Source organism: Bubalus kerabau, chromosome 1 (assembly GCF_029407905.1).
Source record: "Bubalus kerabau isolate K-KA32 ecotype Philippines breed swamp buffalo chromosome 1, PCC_UOA_SB_1v2, whole genome shotgun sequence".
Taxonomy (NCBI): Eukaryota; Metazoa; Chordata; class Mammalia; order Artiodactyla; family Bovidae; genus Bubalus; species Bubalus kerabau.
This window is the reverse complement of record NC_073624.1, coordinates 19,667,761-19,688,444: the sequence shown is the minus strand read 5'-3', so window position 1 is coordinate 19,688,444 and position 20,684 is coordinate 19,667,761. Positions and strand designations below refer to the sequence as shown.

General features: G+C 41.8%; 1 pseudogene; it reads left to right on the top strand.

Moving 5' to 3' along the window:
* The first annotated feature begins 6,032 nt into the window (after positions 1–6,032).
* LOC129622609 (antigen WC1.1-like) overlaps positions 6,033–20,684 on the top strand; it is a 70,562-nt pseudogene continuing 55,910 nt past the window's right edge.

Sequence of the window (20,684 nt, the reverse complement as noted above, 5' to 3'; positions counted from 1 at the left end):
CTGGAGAAATTAAAAAGAGTTCACAGAGGCGACAACTCTGTGCATTTAAAAATGAGAAGATTTATGAGTTTTCTTTCTGTAGTGGGCTTAAAAATGTGTCCTCTAGAATTCAAATATACATAAATGTAATATACTCTATTTTTATCACTGATTTCATCTTGTGCACTAGCAAGGGATGTTTGTGTGGATTGAAAATTCCATAACATTAACACAGACTCTCCTATTTAAAATTTGTCCCTCAACTTAGCTCGGGTTCATTGTATAATTGTTTTGTCATTTCTAGTTCAAGCTCCCCGCTCAGACTGATTTTTCTATATTTAAGGAGGCACCTTCTTGTCTCTCCTCCCACAGATGGTGTCTGGGGTGGGAGGGCTTCTTTGTTTCCAACAGCAGTAGGGAAGGACCCTTTGTGTGCATGCTCTCCACTTAGAATCTGCTTGTCTTTGATTTCTTAGCTTTGATCTGCTCTTGTCTCTGGGTATCTGATGTTGCACTATGGAGGAATGAATGAAGCCAGTTCAGTGCCACGCTCTTTGTTTGATGGGTACAGACTGTAAAGGGCTGAACAGAGGTGATGGGCTGGACATCACCAGCTCATAACCTCGCTTTTCTTCATGCCCTGGTGATGAAGTGGTCTTTGGTAAATGAGTCTTTATGAACCTTGGTCCCATCCATGCAAAGAACACAGATGGTGAGGCAGGTCTCCAACGCTTTGGTATAACAACTCAGTTAATAATATTCCCTTAGAGTTGTATGCCTCTTTATATTTTGTATTTTAGTCACTCTGATTGGTCCTGAGGAAATTTTCCTCAAGAAAGAATGTTTAATTATTAACTTTCCTAGCAAAGAGATCATTGAACCTCTGAAACCGCCATATTCTCATGGTGATTTGGGAATAATAATGCTACACATTGTATTTCTTTACAATCCATAAGGACAAATAGTTAGCCTAAGTAAAAGAACAAGATTTTTTCTGCTCTTTGCTTCTGCACTTCTAATTCAACAAGGAAGCTGTTCACATTTTTTATAACAAAATTGCTTCCTGTTACAGTTGTGTGTGGTTTGAATTGAAAAAGTGCCAAATGATAAATACGTAAACATCCTGACCACTTGGCCATATCTGATTAAGACCAGAACAGGAGGCTTCATGGTCTTCACCTGTCAGTGCACCGTGGTTTGTCTTCTTTAATCTTCAGATATTCAAAGAAATTTGCAGCATTTACACATGTTTAGAACTGGCTGTCTCAGCACTGCTCTTGTACTGGAGCTAGGTTGTTTCTGCTGCTGCTGCTGCTAAGTCGCTTCAGTCGTATCCAACTCTGTGCGACCCCATAGATGGAAGCCCACCAGATTCCCCCGTCCCTGGGATTCTCCAGGCAAGAACACTGGAGTGGGTTGCCATTTCCTTCTCCAATGCATGAAAGTGAAAAGGACGACCCACAGGCATGGTATGGGGAGGGAGGAGGGAGGAGTGTTCAGGATAGGGAACACATGTATACCTGTGGCAGATTCATTTTGATATATGGCAAAACCAATACAATATTGTAAAGTTAAAAAAAAAAAAACAGATACAGACTCACAGACATAGAAAACACTCTTATGGTTACCAATGTGGGAAAGAGGAGCAGGGAGGGATAAATTAGGAGTTGGGAATTAGCAGATACACACTAACATCTATACAACAAAGTCCTACTGTACAACACAGGGAACTATATTCAATATCTTATAGTAAATCATAATGAAAAAGAATATTAAAAAGGATATATGTATATATATATGTATAACTGAATCACTTTGCTCGGTACTAGAAGCTAACACATTGTAAATCAACTATACTTCAATTAAAAAGCAATATCAGTTCAGTCAAAAAAAAAAAAAGTGAAAGGGAAGTCACTCAGTCGTGTCCAACTCTTTGCGCCCCCATGGACTGCAGCTTACCAGACTCCTCCGTGCATGGAATTTTCCAGGCAAGAGTACTGGAGTGGGGTGCCATTGCCTTCTCCAAGGTTGTTTCTAGTTATTGTAATTTACTGCATTCATTGCAGAAATGTGTTGAAGTGAACCATATATAGCTCATACCATTTAACAGTATTGAAATGTCATTAAAACAAATGATGCAGCTTGCATTGTGCTGGTACATCCTCACAAGTTAAATTATTTCTCAAAAGATTTCTTTTTGATTGAAATGATTTGTGTAAAATATCAGGCTGACATTAATTCATTCAGGTACACAAAAGACATCATTTAGGATTTTTAATTAGCCAGGCATTGGGGATATGAAAGGGAATTAGATGCAAAATGTTTTGCCAAGTACATTCGAGTTTATAAAGTAAAATGATTAAGTAAACCACTTAATTCACAAAAGCTCTCCAATGGTAAGTTTGAGGTTCTTGACCATTTGCATGGGACAAAGAGAGAAGGGGTGATGTGTAGAAGACTCACAACTCTGATTGTCACCAATCACCATCACAGCCTATAGTTCCTGAGAGAATTCCAAGAGCCACAGCCAAGGCTCCAGGTAACAGAATTGAATTCCTGTTCTAGAGTCCTGGGATTCCTGCGATGAGATGGTGGGAGATGCCCTAACTCTGCTTCTTTACTACTACTGTGTGTGTGTGTGTGTGTGTGTGTGTGTGTGTGTGTTAGTCACTCAGTAATGACTAACTCTTTGTGACTCCATGGACGGTAGCCCTTCCAGGCTCCTCTGCCCATGGGATTTCTCAGGCAAGAATATTGAAGTGGGTTCCCATTTCCTTCTCCAGAGGATCTTCCTGACCCAGGGATCGAACTAAGATCTGCATTGCAGGCAGATTGTTTACCATCTGAGTCATCAGGAAGGCAAGATAACAGTAGTACATAATACTGCTACTATGTACTACTGTTATTGTCTGGAAAATTCCATGGACAGGGGAAGCTGGTGGGCTACAGTCCATGGGGTCGCAGAGTCGGCCATGACTGAGCACATCAGCATCAGCGCATGTACTGCTGTGAACTAGTGTTGTAATATCACGTGCTCATGCCAACTCACTTAATCCTCAGCAAAACTCAGTAATCTAGGCACGATCACAACACTCCTTTTACTAATCAGAGAGTGTAAGAACCCTGTTCAAGGTCCACACATGGCATGCAGCTAAACTGTGAGTCAAGACCAGGCAGTCTGGCTCCCGAGTCGGTTCTCCTGACCCCTGCCTTCCACTCTCTCAAGTTCACTGTGGACACAGCTGGGTTAGTGTCCTCTCTAAAACTTTCCTTCTCAAATCTTGAATGAGATTGGACACTGAGATTTTCTTATGTGTCAGAGAAGAAGTAACTTCTTCCAAGGGTGAGTTGGTCCATGTTGACCCTGCACCCCCAGCTCTGGGGTAGAGGGTGCTGCCTGGGGACAGCCTGCCAGCCCTGAGTTAGCCCCTCCTTTCCAGCCCCTCCTTCCCTACAACAGAGTCTGGAACCCTCAACATTGTCTTACCTGTGAGATCTCAATCCCAAGGTGAGTGAGACCGTGTGTACCTTGTTCACTAAATGCATCTGTGTGTCATCCCGTGGGAGGGATACTGGACCCCAGAAAGCACGTCCTGTGTTCTAGGTGTCTGTCTGGTGGCTTCTGGTGATGGTGTGGAGTCTATAACTGGGTAAGGAATGATGACTTTGGGCCCAGAGGGAGCAGAGCATCAATTCTAAGTAACTGAGCAGATCTTGGTCCTTCTCCAGCCCCTGACTTTAAATTTTGGTTTTGATATTTATAATCAGTTTTTATCATTAATGTGTTAAAGGTCCAGATATAGGAGATGGGGCTCAGGTACAGTCACTGGGCTTGAGAGTGAGAGGATCAGATGACAAGGAAGTGAATCTTGTATAAATAATGGGTAAATATTAACATACTTGGAGGGAGGAAAGCTTGTGTTTAATTATCTTTTCTCCTGAGTCTCAAGAAGAAAGGATGGGTATTACAGGACAGAGAAGCTGTGTCTGTGGACCAGGATGAGGGTCCTTCTGGTGTGGGATGTGGCAGGGCTGTTAAATGGCCAGCAGCTGCCCTGGGTGTTGGCCAGGCTGAGACATTAAGGTGGGCATGTGTGTGTGGCTCATGAAGCTGTTTCTGAGCTCTGGTGGGGACCCTGGGGCCTGTGTGTCACAGATGCTTCCTTCCACGTCTGTGCTGAAAAGAAAGAGTCAGGATGAGGGGGCCTCAGTCTGGGGTTGTTTGGACCGCAGGGCTGCATCATGGGAATCTTGAGCCTGAGGGGGCATGAGGAAAGGGGGCAGCACATTAGTGACCTTGAATTTTGATGGGGGAGCTCTCTCTTGCATCTCTTATGGTCCTTCTCTGTTCTATACTCATCCCAGGATTACTTTCTGGGAAGCATCTGAGAGCTTCTCTGATCGGTGGAAACAAAACAAGGCATCAGTGGCTATACTGGAAATCAGTCCCTTCTGCTTGTATCTGTCCCATCAACCCACCTGGGATTCCATTCTTGCCGCCACCTTTCTTCTTAAATGCAAAACTGAGAAGGTGGGGTCAACTGATGGTTCCAGGAATCATGAACCCCTTCTATTCTCTGCTTCACTCACCCCTTCTTTCCCCATCACATGCAGCTATCATGTAGAAGAAGAATTTCTATTTCCCCTTCTGTCTGGAGCTGTGGCCTTAAATTACATTTTGCATCATCTTTAGTTATGATTTATAATACAAATGTATTCTGAATCTTATCAAACCATACTCTCAGCTTATGAGGGGGATAAATGTGAAGTTTAGAAAACTTTAGTCTTTCTAAACTATAATTTTCTTGTTGTTGTTTAGTTCCTTAGTTGTGTCTGACTCTCTTCAATTCGATGGACTGCATTGGACATGAAAGGACCATCAGTCCCTTCTGTCCACAGAATTCTCCAGGCCAGAACACTGGAGTGGGTTGCTATTTCCTTATCCAGGGGATCTTCCTGACCCAGGGATCAAACCCACATCTCCTGCTTTGGGGGCGGATTCTTTACTGCTGAGCCATCAGGGAAGCTCCGTGCTTTCTTCTAGAGATCCCTGCTACAATTTTGGAAGACTAGAGTTCAATGATGATTCCTCCTCTCTTTGTTTCCTTTAATAGCAATCTCTTTCTCTCCATAAACATTTTTTGGTGAATAGCTGAAAGAGATACTTCACATAAAATGAAATGCAATAAAGGGACAGAGATTTAACATGTCTGAGCGTCCCTATAGGGAACCTGCCTGCCAATGCAGGAGACACAGGTGACATGGTTTTGATCCTTGAGTCAGAAAGATCCCTTTAGAAGGAAATAGCCACCGACTCCAGTACTCTTGCCTGGGAAATCTGTTGGACAGAGGGGGTTGGCAAGCTACAGTGCAGGGGTTGCAAAGAGTCAGACACGACTGAGCACGCAGGCACGTGCTCCAGGACCCAATCTTCAGATCATTCTGAGAAGGGGGAAAAGACCTGAAATCTCATCCCCCCAACTTGATGGGTCTCACTTCATGCCTCCACAGTCACCTGTGAATTCATGTACTCCTGGCCCTCATTTTCTGCTGACCTGATAAATATTATTGTATTTCAAGATTTCTTGTAGGTCTCTGCTTCCACCCTGAGCTCAGTGCTGGGGAAAATCATTACTTGATTGTACAAAAGATATTCTCCGCAGGTCAACAGATCCCACACCCAGACCCTGTGAGATCTCACAGTCTGCAGACGTCGACCAGGGTGATTAGGAGAGAGAAAGGCACTCATGGTTTTTGATGCACCTTTTCTATCCCAGTCCCGGTCATGGGACCCCGCTCTCAGGACCACGGAAGCAGGAGGTCAAAGGACCATGCTGCTCATTTAAGGAGATGTGGAAGATTCAAAAGCTCACTGGTGTTCAGAAAGGGGCAGATGCAGCCTCCGATAGTGGCTGAAATGGTGAAAGCTGTTTCTATTGGCTCTCAGGAGGGAGGGTGTAAGGGGTGGTCTATATAGACCCAGTCAGCACCCTGACGCTCCTCACAGGCTGATCCTGAAGCTGGGACTGTGATCTTGAGGACGTGGGGTCAGGATGGCTCTGGGCACACACCTCTCCCTGCGGGGACTCTGTGTCCTCCTCCTTGGTACCATGGTGGGTGGTCAAGGTAAGGGCTGCCCCTCTGTCCTGGGTCCACAGCAGGGAGTGGACATTGTGGTGAAAGGAAAGGTGTCTGGATCTGTGGAGCCATGGTCTCAGTATTTTTGACCAAAAAGGAGCCACGCTGACTGTGAACACTGGTCCGTCTCCTGTGGGGGGTCCACTGGTCATAGAGGCAGATTTTACAGAGCAGTGAGGTTTGGTCTGAACCTAGCTGGGTCAGCCTGAGTCCCTCCACTGTCTCCCTTGTTCTCAGGGAGCTTCCAGAAGTCCCAGTGGCTCCCAGTGTGTGGAAGGTCCAGCGACTGACCTCAGCTGGGACTCTGGGCTGTTCCCACACACTCCATGTGCCTGGTGTTTGACCACTCCTGCTGGGTCCCCATGTTTCCTGTGTCTGTGCTCCTGTAGGCTCTGTATGTGTGTGTGTGTGAAGGTAAGGAGTATGTGAGGGTGTGTGTTTGTAAGGGTATGAGGAGTATGTCTGTGAGTATGTGAGGAATGTGTGAGGGTGTGTGTATGTGAAGCTGTGAGTGTGTGTGAATAGAATGTGTGAGTGAGGGTGTGAAGAGTGTGTGTGTTTATGGAGTGTGTGAGGAGTGTGTGAGGGTGTGTGATGTGTGTGTGTGTGTGTGCATGTGTGTGTAAAGGGTGGTATAGCCTGTCTGTGTGACAGGAACGGGGCTACTGAGCAGGGAGTGAGTCCATTGGTCTGTGAAGCACACAGGATGTCCACAGGGCTGGGTGTCATGCCGCTGCATGTGACCAGATCAGAGATAATGGCGCACCTGCCTGCCTCTCTCTGGCTCCTCTCCCCCATCCCCTGGGCTCTCCTCTGCTTGTTGCCCTGTCTGCCCAGCACTGGGCTCTGTGAGACGCTCTGCTTGCTGGCCTCACCTGTTCCCACCAGGTGTTCATTGTGGAGCAGAGGAGCCTGCAGCCAGGAGAGGGGACCTTTTGTCTGTAGAGATCAGTTGAAGCACAGCCTCAGGTGTATAAGTTCCCAAGTCCCTGCCCCAGTCCCTGTGATGTTTCCTGATGTGCTGGGGGCCTGGGACGGTCCCTTCCCCTCCCAGGATCTGCTGTGACTCTGTAGGGAGCACTTTCTCTCGTGCCCTCTCCTGTCCCTCCCTGGAGCTGCTTTCCACTGAGTGAGGGTGGAGTGTATTAATCTTTCTTCATGGTCTGCAGGGTTTCCTTTGACAAATCCGCTGATCTCCTTATGGGAGTCCTCTTGGGTCACAGAATTTTTTCTTCTCTTTAGACCTTTAGAATTCTTTGTCTTTGCATTTGGACAGTTAACTCTGTGAGTCTTAGAAAAAGTTGCTTTGGATTGAAATTTTGGGGTGACTTATTAGCTTCTTGAACTTAGATGTCCAGATCTTTCCCTAGGTTTGGGAAATTCTCAACCTGTGTTTTCTCTTTTCTGTTTTAATTATTTATTTTTGGCTGTGCTAGGTCTCCTTCCTTGTATACAGGATTTCTCTAGTTGTGGTAAGCAGGGGCTACTCTTCGCTGCAGTGCACAGGCTTCTCACTGCAGTGGCTTCTCTTGCTGGAGACCACAGGCTCTAGGTGCACAGGTTTCAGTAGCTGTGGCACACTGGCTTAGTTGCCCTGTGGCATGTGGGATTTTCCTGGACCAGGGATTGAACTGATGTCCCCTGCACTGGCAGGTGGACTCTTATCCACTGCACCACCAGGGAAGTCCTCAGCCCTTAATTCTTTTCTCCCTCACTTCTCCTGCCCTGACTCCATTGCATACATTGTTCCTCTTTATGGTGTCCATAGTTCCCACTGGCTTTCTATATTCCTTTCATTCTCTTTTTGCTTCTTTATGTGGATACTTTCAACTGATCTTTCTTCTAACTCATTGATTCTTTTTTCTTTTTCTTTCCTTTGGTCGTCTGTTGTTAAATCTCTGTATTGAACTTTTCAGATTACTCATTATGTGTGGATGCTAAGTCGCCTCAGTCATGTCTGACTCTTTGTGACCCTATGAACTGTAGACTCTTCTGTCCATGGGATTCTTCAGGCAAGAACACTGGAGTGGGTTGCCATGCCCTCCTCCAGGGGATCTTCTGGACCCAGGGATTGAACCCGAGTCTCTTACATCTCTTGCATTTGCAGGTGGCTTCTTTACCACTATTGCCAACTGGGAAGCCCATTCATTTATTATTCAGCTTCAAAATATCTGGTTAGTTCTTTTAAAAAATACTGGAGCCTATTATACAGAGTGAAGTAAGCCAGAAAGAAAAACACCAATACAGTATACTAACACATATATATGGAATTTAGAAAGATGGTAACAATAACCCTGTGTACGAGACAGCAAAAAAGACACTGATGTATAGAACAGTCTTATGGACTCTGTGAGAGAGGGAGAGGGTGGGAAGATTTGGGAAAACGGCATTGAAACATGTAAAATATCATGTATGAAACGAGTTGACAGCCTAGGTTCGATGCACGATACTGGATGCTTGGGGCTGGTGCACTGGGACGACCCAGAGGGATGGAATGGGGAGGGAGGAGGGAGGAGGTTTCAGGATGGGGAACACATGTATACTTGTGGTGGATTCATTTTGATATTTGGCAAAACTAATACAATTATGTAAAGTTTAAAAATAAAATAAAATAAAATAATAAAAAATATTTTATATATCTTTATTGTTCTTATTATATTTGCATTGTTTTATTGGTATCATTAAATATTTGAGTTATCTTGTAACACTCTGATCATCTTTTGAAGTATTATTTTGAATTCTTCATCAGGCAATTCCTGGATCTCCATTACTTTGAGCTGGTTACAGGAGGGTTGTTTTTTTTTTAATAGTTCTGTTATTTTTTTTCTTTTCTTTTCTTTTTTAACTTTACAATATTGTATTGGTTTTGCCATATATCAACATGAATCCACCACAGGTATACATGTGTTCCCCATCCTGAACCCTCCTCCCTCCTCCCTCCCTGTACCATCCCTCTGAGTCGTCCCAGTGCACCAGCCTCAAGCATCCAGTATCGTTCATTGAACCTGGACTGGGAACTCGTTTCATATATGATATTACTCATGTTTCAATGCCATTCTCCCAAATCATCCCACCCTTTCCCTCTCCCACAGAGTCCACAATACTGTTCTATACTTCAGTGTCTCTTTTGCTGTCTCGTATACAAGGTTATTGTTACCATCTTTCTAAATTCCACATATATGCGTTAGTATACTGTATTGGTGTTTTTCTTTCTGGCTTACTTCACTCTGTATAATAGGCTCCAGTTTCATCCACCTCATTAGAACTGATTTAAATGTATTCTTTTTAATGGCTGAGTAATACTCCATTGTGTATATGTACCACTGCTTTCTTATCCATTCATCTGCTGATGGACATCTAGGTTGCTTCCATGTTCTGGCTATTATAAACAGTGCTGTGATGAACATTGGGGTACACGTATCTCTTTCAATTCTGGTTTCCTCGGTGTGTATGGCCAGCAGTGGGATTTCTGGATCATAAGGCAGTTCTTTTCCAGTTTTTTAAAGAATCTCCACATTGTTCTCCTCTTCACTATCTGCCATAAGGGTGCTTTCATCTGCATATCTGAGGTGATTGATATTTCTCCTGGAAATCTTGATTCCAGCTTGTGTTTCTTCCAGTCCAGCATTTCTCATGATGTACTCTGCATATAATTTAAATAAACAGAGTGACAATATACAGCCTTGACAAACTCCTTTTCCTATTTGGAACCAGTCTGTTGTTCCATGTGCAGTTCTAACTGTTGCTTCCTCACCTGCATACAAATTTCTCAAGAGGCAGGTCAGGTGGTCTGGTATTCCCATCTCTTGAAGAATTTTCCGCAGTTGATTGTGATCCACACAGTCAAAGGCTTTGGCATAGTCAATAAAGCAGAAATAGATGTTTTTCTGGAACTCTCTTGCTTTTTCTATGATTCAGCAGATCTGATCTGATCTGACACTGTTATCCATAGTGGCTGTGCTAGTTTGCATTCCCACCAACAGTGTAAGAGGGTTCCCTTTTCTCCACACCCTCTCCAGCATTTATTGCTTGTAGTCTTTCGGATCGCAGCCATTCTGACTGGTGTGAAATGGTACCTCATAGTGATTTTGATTTGCATTTCTCTGATAATGAGTGATGTTGAGCATCTTTTCATGCATTTGTTAGCCATCTGTATGTCTTCTTTGGAGAAATGCCTATTTAATTCTTTGGCCCATTTTTTGATTGGGTCATTTATTTTTCTGAAATTGAGCTGTAGGAGTTGCTTGTATATTTTTGAGATTAGTTGTTTGTCAGTTGCTTCATTTGCTATTATTTTCTCCCATTCTGAAGGCTGTCTTTTCACCTTGCTAATAGTTTCCTTTGTTGTGCAGAAGATTTTAAGTTTAATTAGGTCCCATTTGTTTATTTTTGCTTTTATTTCCAATATTCTGGGAGGTGGGTCATAGAGAATCCTGCTGTGATGTATGTCAGAGAGTGTTTTGCCTATGTTCTCCTCTAGGAGTTTTATAGTTTCTGGTCTTACATTTAGATCTTTAATCCATTCTGAGTTTATTTTTGTGTATGGTGTTAGAAAGTGTTCTAGTTTCATTCTTTTACAAATGGTTGACCAGTTTTCCCAGCACCACTTGTTAAAGAGATTGCCTTTAATCCATTGTATATTCTTGCCTCCTTTGTCAAAGATAAGGTGTCCATAGGTGTGTGGATTTATCTCTGGGTTTTCTATTTTGTTTCATTGATCTATATTTCTGTCTTTGTGCCAGTACCATACTGTCTTGATAACTGTGGCTTTGTAGTAGAGCCTGAAGTCAGGCAGGTTGATTCCTCCAGTTCCTTTCTTCTTTCTCAAGATTGCTTTGGCTATTTGAGGTTTTTTGTATTTCCATACAAATTGTGAAATTATTTGTTCTAATTCTGTGAAGAATTCCGTTGGTAACTTGATAGGGATTGCATTGAATCTATAGATTGCTTTGGGTAGTATACTCATTTTCACTATATTGATTCTTCCAACCCATGAACATGGTATATTTCTCCATCTACTAGTGTCCTCTTTGATTTCTTTCACCAGTGTTTTATAGTTTTCTATATATAGGTCTTTAGTTTCTTTAGGTCGATATATTCCTAAGTATTTTATTCTTTTCATTGCAATGGTGAATGGAATTGTTTCCTTAATTTCTCTTTCTATTTTGTCATTATTAGTGTATAGGAATGCAAGGGATTTCTGTGTATTGATTTTATATCCTGCAACTTTACTATATCCATTGATTAGTTCTAGTAATTTTCTGGTGGAGTCTTTAGGATTTTCTATGTAGAGGATCATGTCATCTGCAGACAGTGAGCGTTTTACTTCTTCTTTTCCAATTTGGATTCCTTTTATTTCTTTTTCTGCTCTGATTGCTGTGGCCAAAACTTCCAAAACTATGTTAAATAGTAGTGCTGAGAGTGGGCACCCTTGTCTTGTTCCTGACTTTAGGGGAAATGCTTTCAATTTTTCACCATTGAGGATAATGCTTGCTGTGGGTTTGTCATACATAGCTTTTATTATGTTGAGGTATGTTCCTTCTATTTCTGCTTTCTGGAGAGTTTTTATCATAAATGGATGTTGAATTTTGTCAAAGGCTTTCTCTGCATCTATGGAGATAATCATATGGTTTTTATTTTTCAGTTTGTGACTGTGGTGCATTACATTGATTGATTTGCAGATATTGAAGAATCCTTACATCCCTGGGATAAAGCCCACTTGGTCATGGTGTATGATCTTTTTAATGTGTTGTTGGATTCTGATTGCTAGAATTTTGTTAAGGACTTTTGCATCTATGTTCATCAGTGATATTGGCCTGTAGTTTTCTTTTTTTGTGGCATCTTTGTCAGGTTTTGGGATCAGGGTGATGGTGGCCTCATAGAATGAGTCTGGAAGTTTACCTTCCTCTGCAATTTTCTGGAAGAGTTTGAGCAGGATAGGTGTTAGCTCTTCTCTAAATTTTTGGTAGACTTCAGCTGTGAAGCCATCTGGACCTGGGCTTTTATTTGCTGGAAGATTTCTGATCACAGTTTCAATTTCCGTGCTTGTGATGGGTCTGTTAAGATTTTCTATTTCTTCCTGGTCCAGTTTTGGAAAGTTGTACTTTTCTAAGAATTTGTCCATTTCTTCCACGTTGTCCATTTTATTGGCATATAATTGCTGATAGTAGTCTCTTATGATCCTTTGTATTTCTGTGTTGTCTGTTGTGATCTCTCTATTTTCATTTCTAATTTTATTGATTTGATTTTTCTCCCTTTGTTTCTTATGAGTCTGGCTAATGGTTTGTCAATTTTATTTATCCTTTCAAAGAACCAGCTTTTGGCGTTGTTGATTTTTGCTATGGTCTCTTTTGTTTCTTTTGCATTTATTTCTGCCCTAATTTTTAAGATTTCTTTCCTTCTACTAACCCTGGGGTTCTTCATTTCTTCCTTTTCTAGTTGCTTTAGGTGTAGAGTTAGGTTATTTATTTGAGTGTTTTCTTGTTTCTTGAGGTGTGCCTGTATTGCTATGAACTTTCCCCTTAGGACTGCTTTTACAGTGTCCCACAGGTTTTGTGTTGTTGTGTTTTCATTTTCATTCATTTCTATGCAAATTTTGATTTCTTTTTTGATTTCTTCTGCGATTTGTTGGTTATTCAGCAGCGTGTTGTTCAGCCTCCATATGTTGGAATTTTTAATAGTTTTTCTCCTGTAATTGACATCTAATCTTACTGCATTGTGGTCAGAAAAGATGCTTCGAATGCTTTCAATTTTTTTTGAATTTACCAAGGCTAGCTTTATGGCCCAGGATGTGATCTATCCTGGAGAAGGTTCCATGTGCGCTTGAGAAAAAAATGAAACTCATTGTTTTGGGGTGAAATGTCCTATAGACATCAATTAGGTCTAACTGGTCTATTGTATCATTTAAAGTTTTTGTTTCCTTGTTAATTTTCTGTTTAGTTGATCTATCCATAGGTGTGAGTGGGGTATTAAAGTCTCCCACTATTATTGTGTTATTGTTAATTTCCCCTTTCATACTTGTTAGTATTTGTCTTACATATTGCGGTGCTCCTATGTTGGGTGCATATATATTTATAATTGTTATATCTTCTTCTTGGATTGATCCTTTGATCATTATGTAGTGACCTTCTTTGTCTCTTTTCACAGCCTTTGTTTTAAAGTCTATTTTATCTGATATGAGTATTGCTACTCCTGCTTTCTTTTGGTCCCTATTTGCATGGAAAATCTTTTTCCAGCCCTTCACTTTCAGTCTGTATGTGTCCCCTGTTTTGAGGTGGGTCTCTTGTAGACAACATATGTAGGGGTCTTGTTTTTGTATCCATTCAACCAGTCTTTGTCTTTTGTTTGGGGCATTCAACCCATTTACATTTAAGGTAATTATTGATAAGTATGATCCCATTGCCATTTACTTTATTGTTTTGGGTTCGAATTTATACACCCTTTTTGTGTTTCCTGTTTAGAGAATATCCTTTAGTATTTGTTGGAGAGCTGGTTGGTGGTGCTGAATTCTCTTAGCTTTTGCTGATCTGTAAAGCTTTTGATTTCTCCTTCATATTTGAATGAGATCCTTGCTGGGTACAGTAATCTGGGCTGTAGGTTATCTTCTTTCATCATTTTAAGTATGTCTTGCCATTCCCTCCTGGCTTGAAGAGTTTCTGTTGAAAGATCAGCTGTTATCCTTATGGGAATTCCCTTGTGTGTTATTTGTTGTTTTTCCCTTGCTGCTTTTAATATTTGTTCTTTGTGTTTGATCTTTGTTAACATGATTCATATGTGTCTTGAGGTGTTTAGCCTTGGGTTTATCCTGTTTGGGACTCTCTGGGTTTCTTGGACTTGGGTGATAATTTCCTTCCCCATTTTAGGGAAGTTTTCAACTATTATCTCCTCAAGTATTTTCTCATGGTCTTTCTTGTTGTCTTCTTCTTCTGGGACCCATATGATTCGAATGTTGTAGCATTTAATATTGTCCTGGAGGTCTCTGAGATTGTCCTCATTTCTTTTAATTCATTTTTCTTTTTTCCTCTCTGATTCATTTATTTCTACCATTCTATCTTCTAATTCACTAATTCTATCTTCTGTCTCTGTTATTCTACTATTTGTTGCCTCCAGAGTGTTTTTGATCTCATTTATTGCATTATTCATAATATATTGACTCTTTTTTATTTCTTCTAGGTCCTTATTAAACCTTTCTTGCATCTTCTCAATCCTTGTCTCCAGGCTATTTATCTGTGATTCCATTTTGCTTTCGAGATTTTGGATCATTTTCACTATCATTATTCAGAATTCTTTATCAGGTAGATTCCCTATCTCTTCCTCTTTTGTTTGGTTTGGTGGGCATTTATCCTGTTCCTTTATCTGCTGGGTATTCCTCTGTCTCTTCATCTTGTTTAAATTGCTGAGTTTGGGGTGTCCTTTCTGTATTCGGTCAGTTTGTGGAGTTCTCTTTATTGTGGCGTTTCCTCATTGTGTGTGGGTTTGTACAGGTGGCTTGTCAAGGTTTCTTGGTTAGGGAGGCTTGTGTCGGTGTTCTGGTGGATGGAGCTGTATTTCTTCTCTCTGGAGTGCATTGAAGTGTCCAGTAATGAGTTATGAGATGTCTACGGTTTTGTAGCAACTTTAGGCAGCCTGTATATTGGAGCTCAGTGCTGTGTTTTTGTGTTGCTGGAGAATTTGCGTGGTATGTCTTGCTCTGGAGCTTGTTGGCCCTTGTGTGGTGCTTGATTTCAGTGTAGGTATGGAGGCATTTGATGAGCTCCCGTCAATTAATGTTCCCTGGAGTCAGGAGTTCCCTGGAGTCAGGATTTGGACTTAAGCCTCCTGCTTCTGGTTTTCAGTCTTTTTTCTAGTAATCTCAAAACTTCTCCTTCTATACAACACCATTGATAAAACATCTAGGTTAAAGATGAAAAGTTTCTCCACAGTGAGTGACACCCAGAGAGTTACGTGGAGAAGAGAAGAGGGAGGAGGGAGTTAGAGGTGACCCAAATGAGATGAGGTGGAATCAATAGAGGAGATAGCAGGCTAGCCAGTAATCACTTCCTTATGTGCACTCCACAACTGGACCACTCAGAGATGTTCACGGAGTTATACAGAGAAGAGAAGAGGGAGGAAGGAGATAGAGGTGTCCAGGAGGATAAAAGGGGGGAATGAAAAGGAGAGAGACAGATCCAGCCAGTAATCAGCTCCCTAAGTGTTCTCCACCTTCTGGAACACACAGAAATTCACAAAGTTGGGTACAGCAGAGAGGGGTTAAGGAAGAGACACAGGCAACCTGGTGGAGAAAAAGGAGAGTCCAAAGGGAGAGAGCAGTCAAGCCAGTAATCTTGCTCCCAAGTAAAAATGGGTACTGAAGATTGGGTTATTAAAAGTACAAAATTGATAAAAAATAATAAAAAGCAAAATTTAAAAATCTAGAGTAGAGTTTGGAATTTCAAAAATACAATGAAAAAGAAAAGAAGAAGAAAAAGGAAGAGAAAAAAAGTCACAAAAATTATTAAAAAAAAATATAGGTACAAAATTGATAAAAGCCCAGAGATAAATCCACGCACCTATGGACACCTTATCTTTGACAAAGGAGGCAAGAATATACAATGGATTAAGGACAATCTCTTTAACAAGTGGTGCTGGGAAATCTGGTCAACTACTTGTAAAAGAATGAAACTAGAACACTTTCTAACACCATACACAAAAATTAACTCAAAATGGATTAAAGATCTCAACGTAAGACCAGAAACTATAAAACTCCTAGAGGAGAACATAGGCAAAACACTCTCTGACATCATCACAGCAGGATCCTCTATGACCCACCTCCCAGAATATTGGAAATAAAAGCAAAAATAAACAAATGGGACCTAATTAACCTTAAAAGCTTCTGCACATCAAAGGAAACTATTAGCAAGGTGAAAAGACAGCCTTCAGAATGGGAGAAGATAATAGCAAATGAAGCAACTGACAAACAACTAATCTCAAAAATATACAAGCAACTCCTACAGCTCAATTTCAGAAAAATAAATGACCCAATCAAAAAATGGGCCAAAGAACTAAATAGACATTTCTCCAAAGAAGACATACCGATGGCTAACAAACACATGAAAAGATGCTCAACATCATTCATTATCAGAGAAATGCAAATCAAAACCACTATGAGGTACCATTTCACACCAGTCAGAATGGCTGCGATCCAAAAGTCTACAAGCAATAAATGCTGGAGAGGGTGTGGAGAAAAGGGAACCCTCTTACACTGTTGGTGGGAATGCAAACTAGTACAGCCACTATGGAGAACAGTGTGGAGATTCCTTAAAAAACTGGAAATAGAACTGCCTTATGATCCAGCAATCCCACTGCTGGCCATACACACTGAGGAAACCAGAAGGGAAAGAAACACGTGTACCCCAATGTTCATCGCAGCACTGTTTATAATAGCCAGAACATGGAAGCAACCTAGATGTCCATCAGCAGATGAATGGATAAGAAAGCAGTGGTACATATACACAATGGAGTATTACTCAGCCATTAAAAAGAATACATTTGAATCAGTTCTAATGAGGTGGATGAAACTGGAGCCTATTAAACAGAGTGAAGTAAGCCAGAAAGAAAAACACCAATACAGTCTACTAACGCGTATATATGGAATTTAGAAAGATGGTAACAATAACCCTGTGTACGAGACAGCAAAAGAGACACTGATGTATAGAACAGTCTTATGGACTCTGTGGGAGAGGGAGAGGGTGGGAAGATTTGGGAGACTGGCATTGAAACATGTAAAATATCATGTATGAAACGAGTTGCCAGTCCGGGTTTAATGCACGATACTGGATTCTTGGGGCTAGTGCACTGGGACGACCCAGAGGGATGGTATGGGGAGGGAGGAGAGAGGAGGGTTCAGGACGGGGAACACATGTATACCTGTGGCGGATTCATTTTGATATTTGGCAAAACTAATACAATTTTGTAAAGTTTAAAAATAAAATAAAATAAAAAAAACAATAAAAACAATAAAATTGTCACTTCTGAGGAAAAAAAAAAATGATAACAAATACCAAAAAGCAAAAATTCAAAATCTCCTTTCGAAGACCATGGGCTGCTTTTCTGGATGCCTGATGTCCCCTGTCAGCATTCAGAAGTTGTTTTGTGTAATTTACTCGGTGTTTAAATGTTCTTTTGATGAATTTGTGGCGGAGAAAGTGGTCTCCCTGTCCTATTCCTCCACCATCCCAGAACAAGTTTCCCAGGAGGCTTACTGTATTCCTTTGGTGGGATTTTGCTTCTCTGATTCTTTTTGATATCTTATTCTCTTGTAGATGTCTGCACATTTAAAAAAGCAGTCATCTGTACCAGAATCTATATTATGATTTCAGTAGGGAAAGCCTTTCACCTCTGGGTAGGGGAACACTGGAATGTTCAGCAGGGTGCCAAAAGCAGAGGCATAAGTTGGCACTGGGTCTGGGAGGACATGAGATCCGTTTGGCTCAGGCTGCTAATGTCCATAGCATTGACAAATGTGTGGTGTCTTGCAAGTGTTGCAGGGGGCTTGCTGTCACTGGAATGGTTGTTGGTATCCTCAACAGTGCCTCTGGCTCCAAAGCCTAGAAATCATGACCAGCAGTGGTGGTGGCCAGAGGCAATGGGGTGCACACATTAGGCTTTAGGGGCCTGTTGCAGGTGCCTCTGTGTGGGGAGATGATGGTTGCAGGTGCTCAGGTTGTGGGAAGGCCTAGGAAGGCAGCAAAGACTGAGACCAACAATGGTTCATTGCTCAAACTCATGTCCATTGAGTTTGTGGTTCTATATGACCATCTGATCCTGTGCTGCTCTTCTCCTTGTCCTTCAGTCTTCCCCAGCATCAGGGTCTTTTCCAACGAGTCAGCTCTTTGCACCAGGTGGCCAAAGTATTGGACCTTCAGCCTCAGCATCCATCCTTTCAATCAATATTCAGGATTGATTCCCTTTAGGATTGAGTGGTTTGATATCCTTGCTGTCCAAAGACCTCTCAAGAGTCTTCTCTAGCACCACAGTTTGAAAGCATCCATTCTTCGGTGCTCAGCCTTATTTATGGTCCAACTCTCACATCCATACATGACTGACTACTGGAAACCATCATCTGTGCTGTTATTTATTCTTTCAGGGGTAAAATCTGCTGCATCTGTCTGCAGAGAAGGTCACTGTGAACTGTGATTTATCCTGTCATGTGGTTGCTATTGGTCCTTTGCTCTTCTTTCTTATGCCTAGCCATCTCTATAAGACTGGCTCAGCTTTTCAGGTCTGCGTGAAGCGAACCTGAAGCAGGACTTTCATATGGTGCCCCCAAAGGCTAGGGACACTGATTACTCAGCCTGCTCTTACTCTCCTGGTGAGAGAAATTCTGAGTGATGCTGGTTTGAAGGATGGAATGATGCCACCAAAATGAGAGTGTCTTGGCATAGTCAAGCTTCTTAGAGTACTCCAGATCTTTCTGGAGCTGTTTTTATTACTGATCACTGTCTACCTTTCGGTCTTTTTTTTAAGAGGATGGAGGCTGCTGTCTCCTACATCAGCATTTTGGTAATGGCACGTTTGAGGTCTTTATTCCTTGAGAGACTGGTTTTGAGTGTAGAATTTTAGGTTGGCAATTTTTTTTTCCTTTCGATAAATTAAAAGTTTCAATCTACTCTACCCTGGCATCTCTTTTTGTTCTTGGGGATTTAGATGTTAGTATAGGTGTTTCTCAATTTTATATACCTAATCTTTATCTCAGTGTTTTTCTTTTTGTCAGTGTTCTGCTGTTATTGTCCATTTTAGTAAAAGTAAGTTAGGTTCAGGTCAGTTCAGTTCAGTCACTCAGTTGTGTCCAACTCTTTGTGACCCCATGAATCGCAGTACGCCAGGCCTTCCTGTCCATCACCAACTCCCGGAGTTCACTCAAACTCACGTCCATCGAGTGGGTGATGCCATCAGCCATCTCATCCTCTGTTGTCCCCTTTTCTTCCTGCCCCCAATCCTTCCCAGGATCAGAGTCTTTTCCAATGAGTCAACTCTTCCCATGAGGTGGCCAAAGTACTGGAGTTTCAGCTTTAGCATCATTCCTTCCAAAGAAATCCCAGGGCTGATCTCCTTCAGAAAGGACTGGTTGGATCTCCTTGCAGTCCAAGGGACTCTCAAGAGTCTTCTCCAACACCACAGTTCAAAAGTATCAATTTTTCGGCACTGAGCTTTCTTCATGGTCCAACTCTCCCATCCATACATGACCACTGGAAAAACCATAGCCTTGACTAGACAGACCTTTGTTGGCAAAGTAATGTCTCTGCTTTTCAATATGCTTTCTAGGTTGGTCATAACTTTCCTTCCAAGGAGTAAGTGTCTTTTAATTTCATGGCTGCAATCACCATCTGCAGTGATTTTGGAGCCCCCAAAAATAAAGTCTGGCACTGTTTCCACTGTTTCCCCATCTATTTCCCATGAAGTGATTGGACCAGATGCCATGATCTTAGTTTCTGAATGTTGATCTTTAAGCCAACTTTTTCACTCTCCTCTTTCACTTTCATCAAGAGGCTTTTTACTTCCTCTTCACTTCCTCCCATAAGGGTGGTGTCATCTGCATATCTGAAGTGATTGATATTTCTCCTCGCAATCTTGATTCCAGCTTGTGCTTCTTCCAGCCCAGCGTTTCTCATGATGTACTCTGCATATAAGTTAAGCTAGGTATGTTGTAGTAAAAAATAAAAAAACCCAAATTTATCCTTGTATGACAAGTTCTGTTCACTTTGGCAGGACTTCTGCTATCATAATTCTTCAAGCACTCAGGCTGTTGAATGCTCCACAATTTCATTATGCTACCACTGTAACACAAGGTTTCAGTATTTGCTGTGGTAGAAAAATATACTGGCTGTTTCTGTGTGGAACTGACATCATTTGTTCTTGACTTCATTGAATGATCCAGATCACAGGGTTATGCTTAACTTCAAACAGTGGAAGGAAGTATTACTATTTCCACATGTTCATAAAGTGTTGCTGAACAGTAGTAATGTCTCCATCTATGATGTTCTTACAAATGAACTCCTTTTTATATGCAGAAACCAGAGTTGTCTAACTTAATTGCTAAAGTGACATCTGATCACTTTTGTCAAATTCCATTTGTTAGATGCATGTTACTAGGTACATTTGAGTGTGGATTACACAAGGACATGAACACCAGATGGCAGGAATAGCCAGGACATTTTAGAGCCTGTTTGCACAGCCCTCTGTTTCTAAGCTTGATGAGATGCTCCCTATGGACAGGGAAGTAGAGGGAGGATTCCTCCCTGGATCCCAGGCCATGAGCTGTAACTGAGTCAAAGAAGCTGGGTCCTAGTAGACTTGGGCACATCTACAGGGAGGGCAGCATCCAGAGTCTCTGAAGGCCTGTCCTTGGTGGTGTCCCTGGAGCTGCTTCTACAGGCTCATGAGAAACACCTGGTGCCTCCCTTCCTGCTCCAGGTTCAGTGATGGCACAGTGGGAGCCTAGAGTTGGCCACAGTGGGAATATTTATACCACCGAAGTCAACAAATACTATATACCATGCACTTTTTTGCTCCTCAGAGAACTAATATTT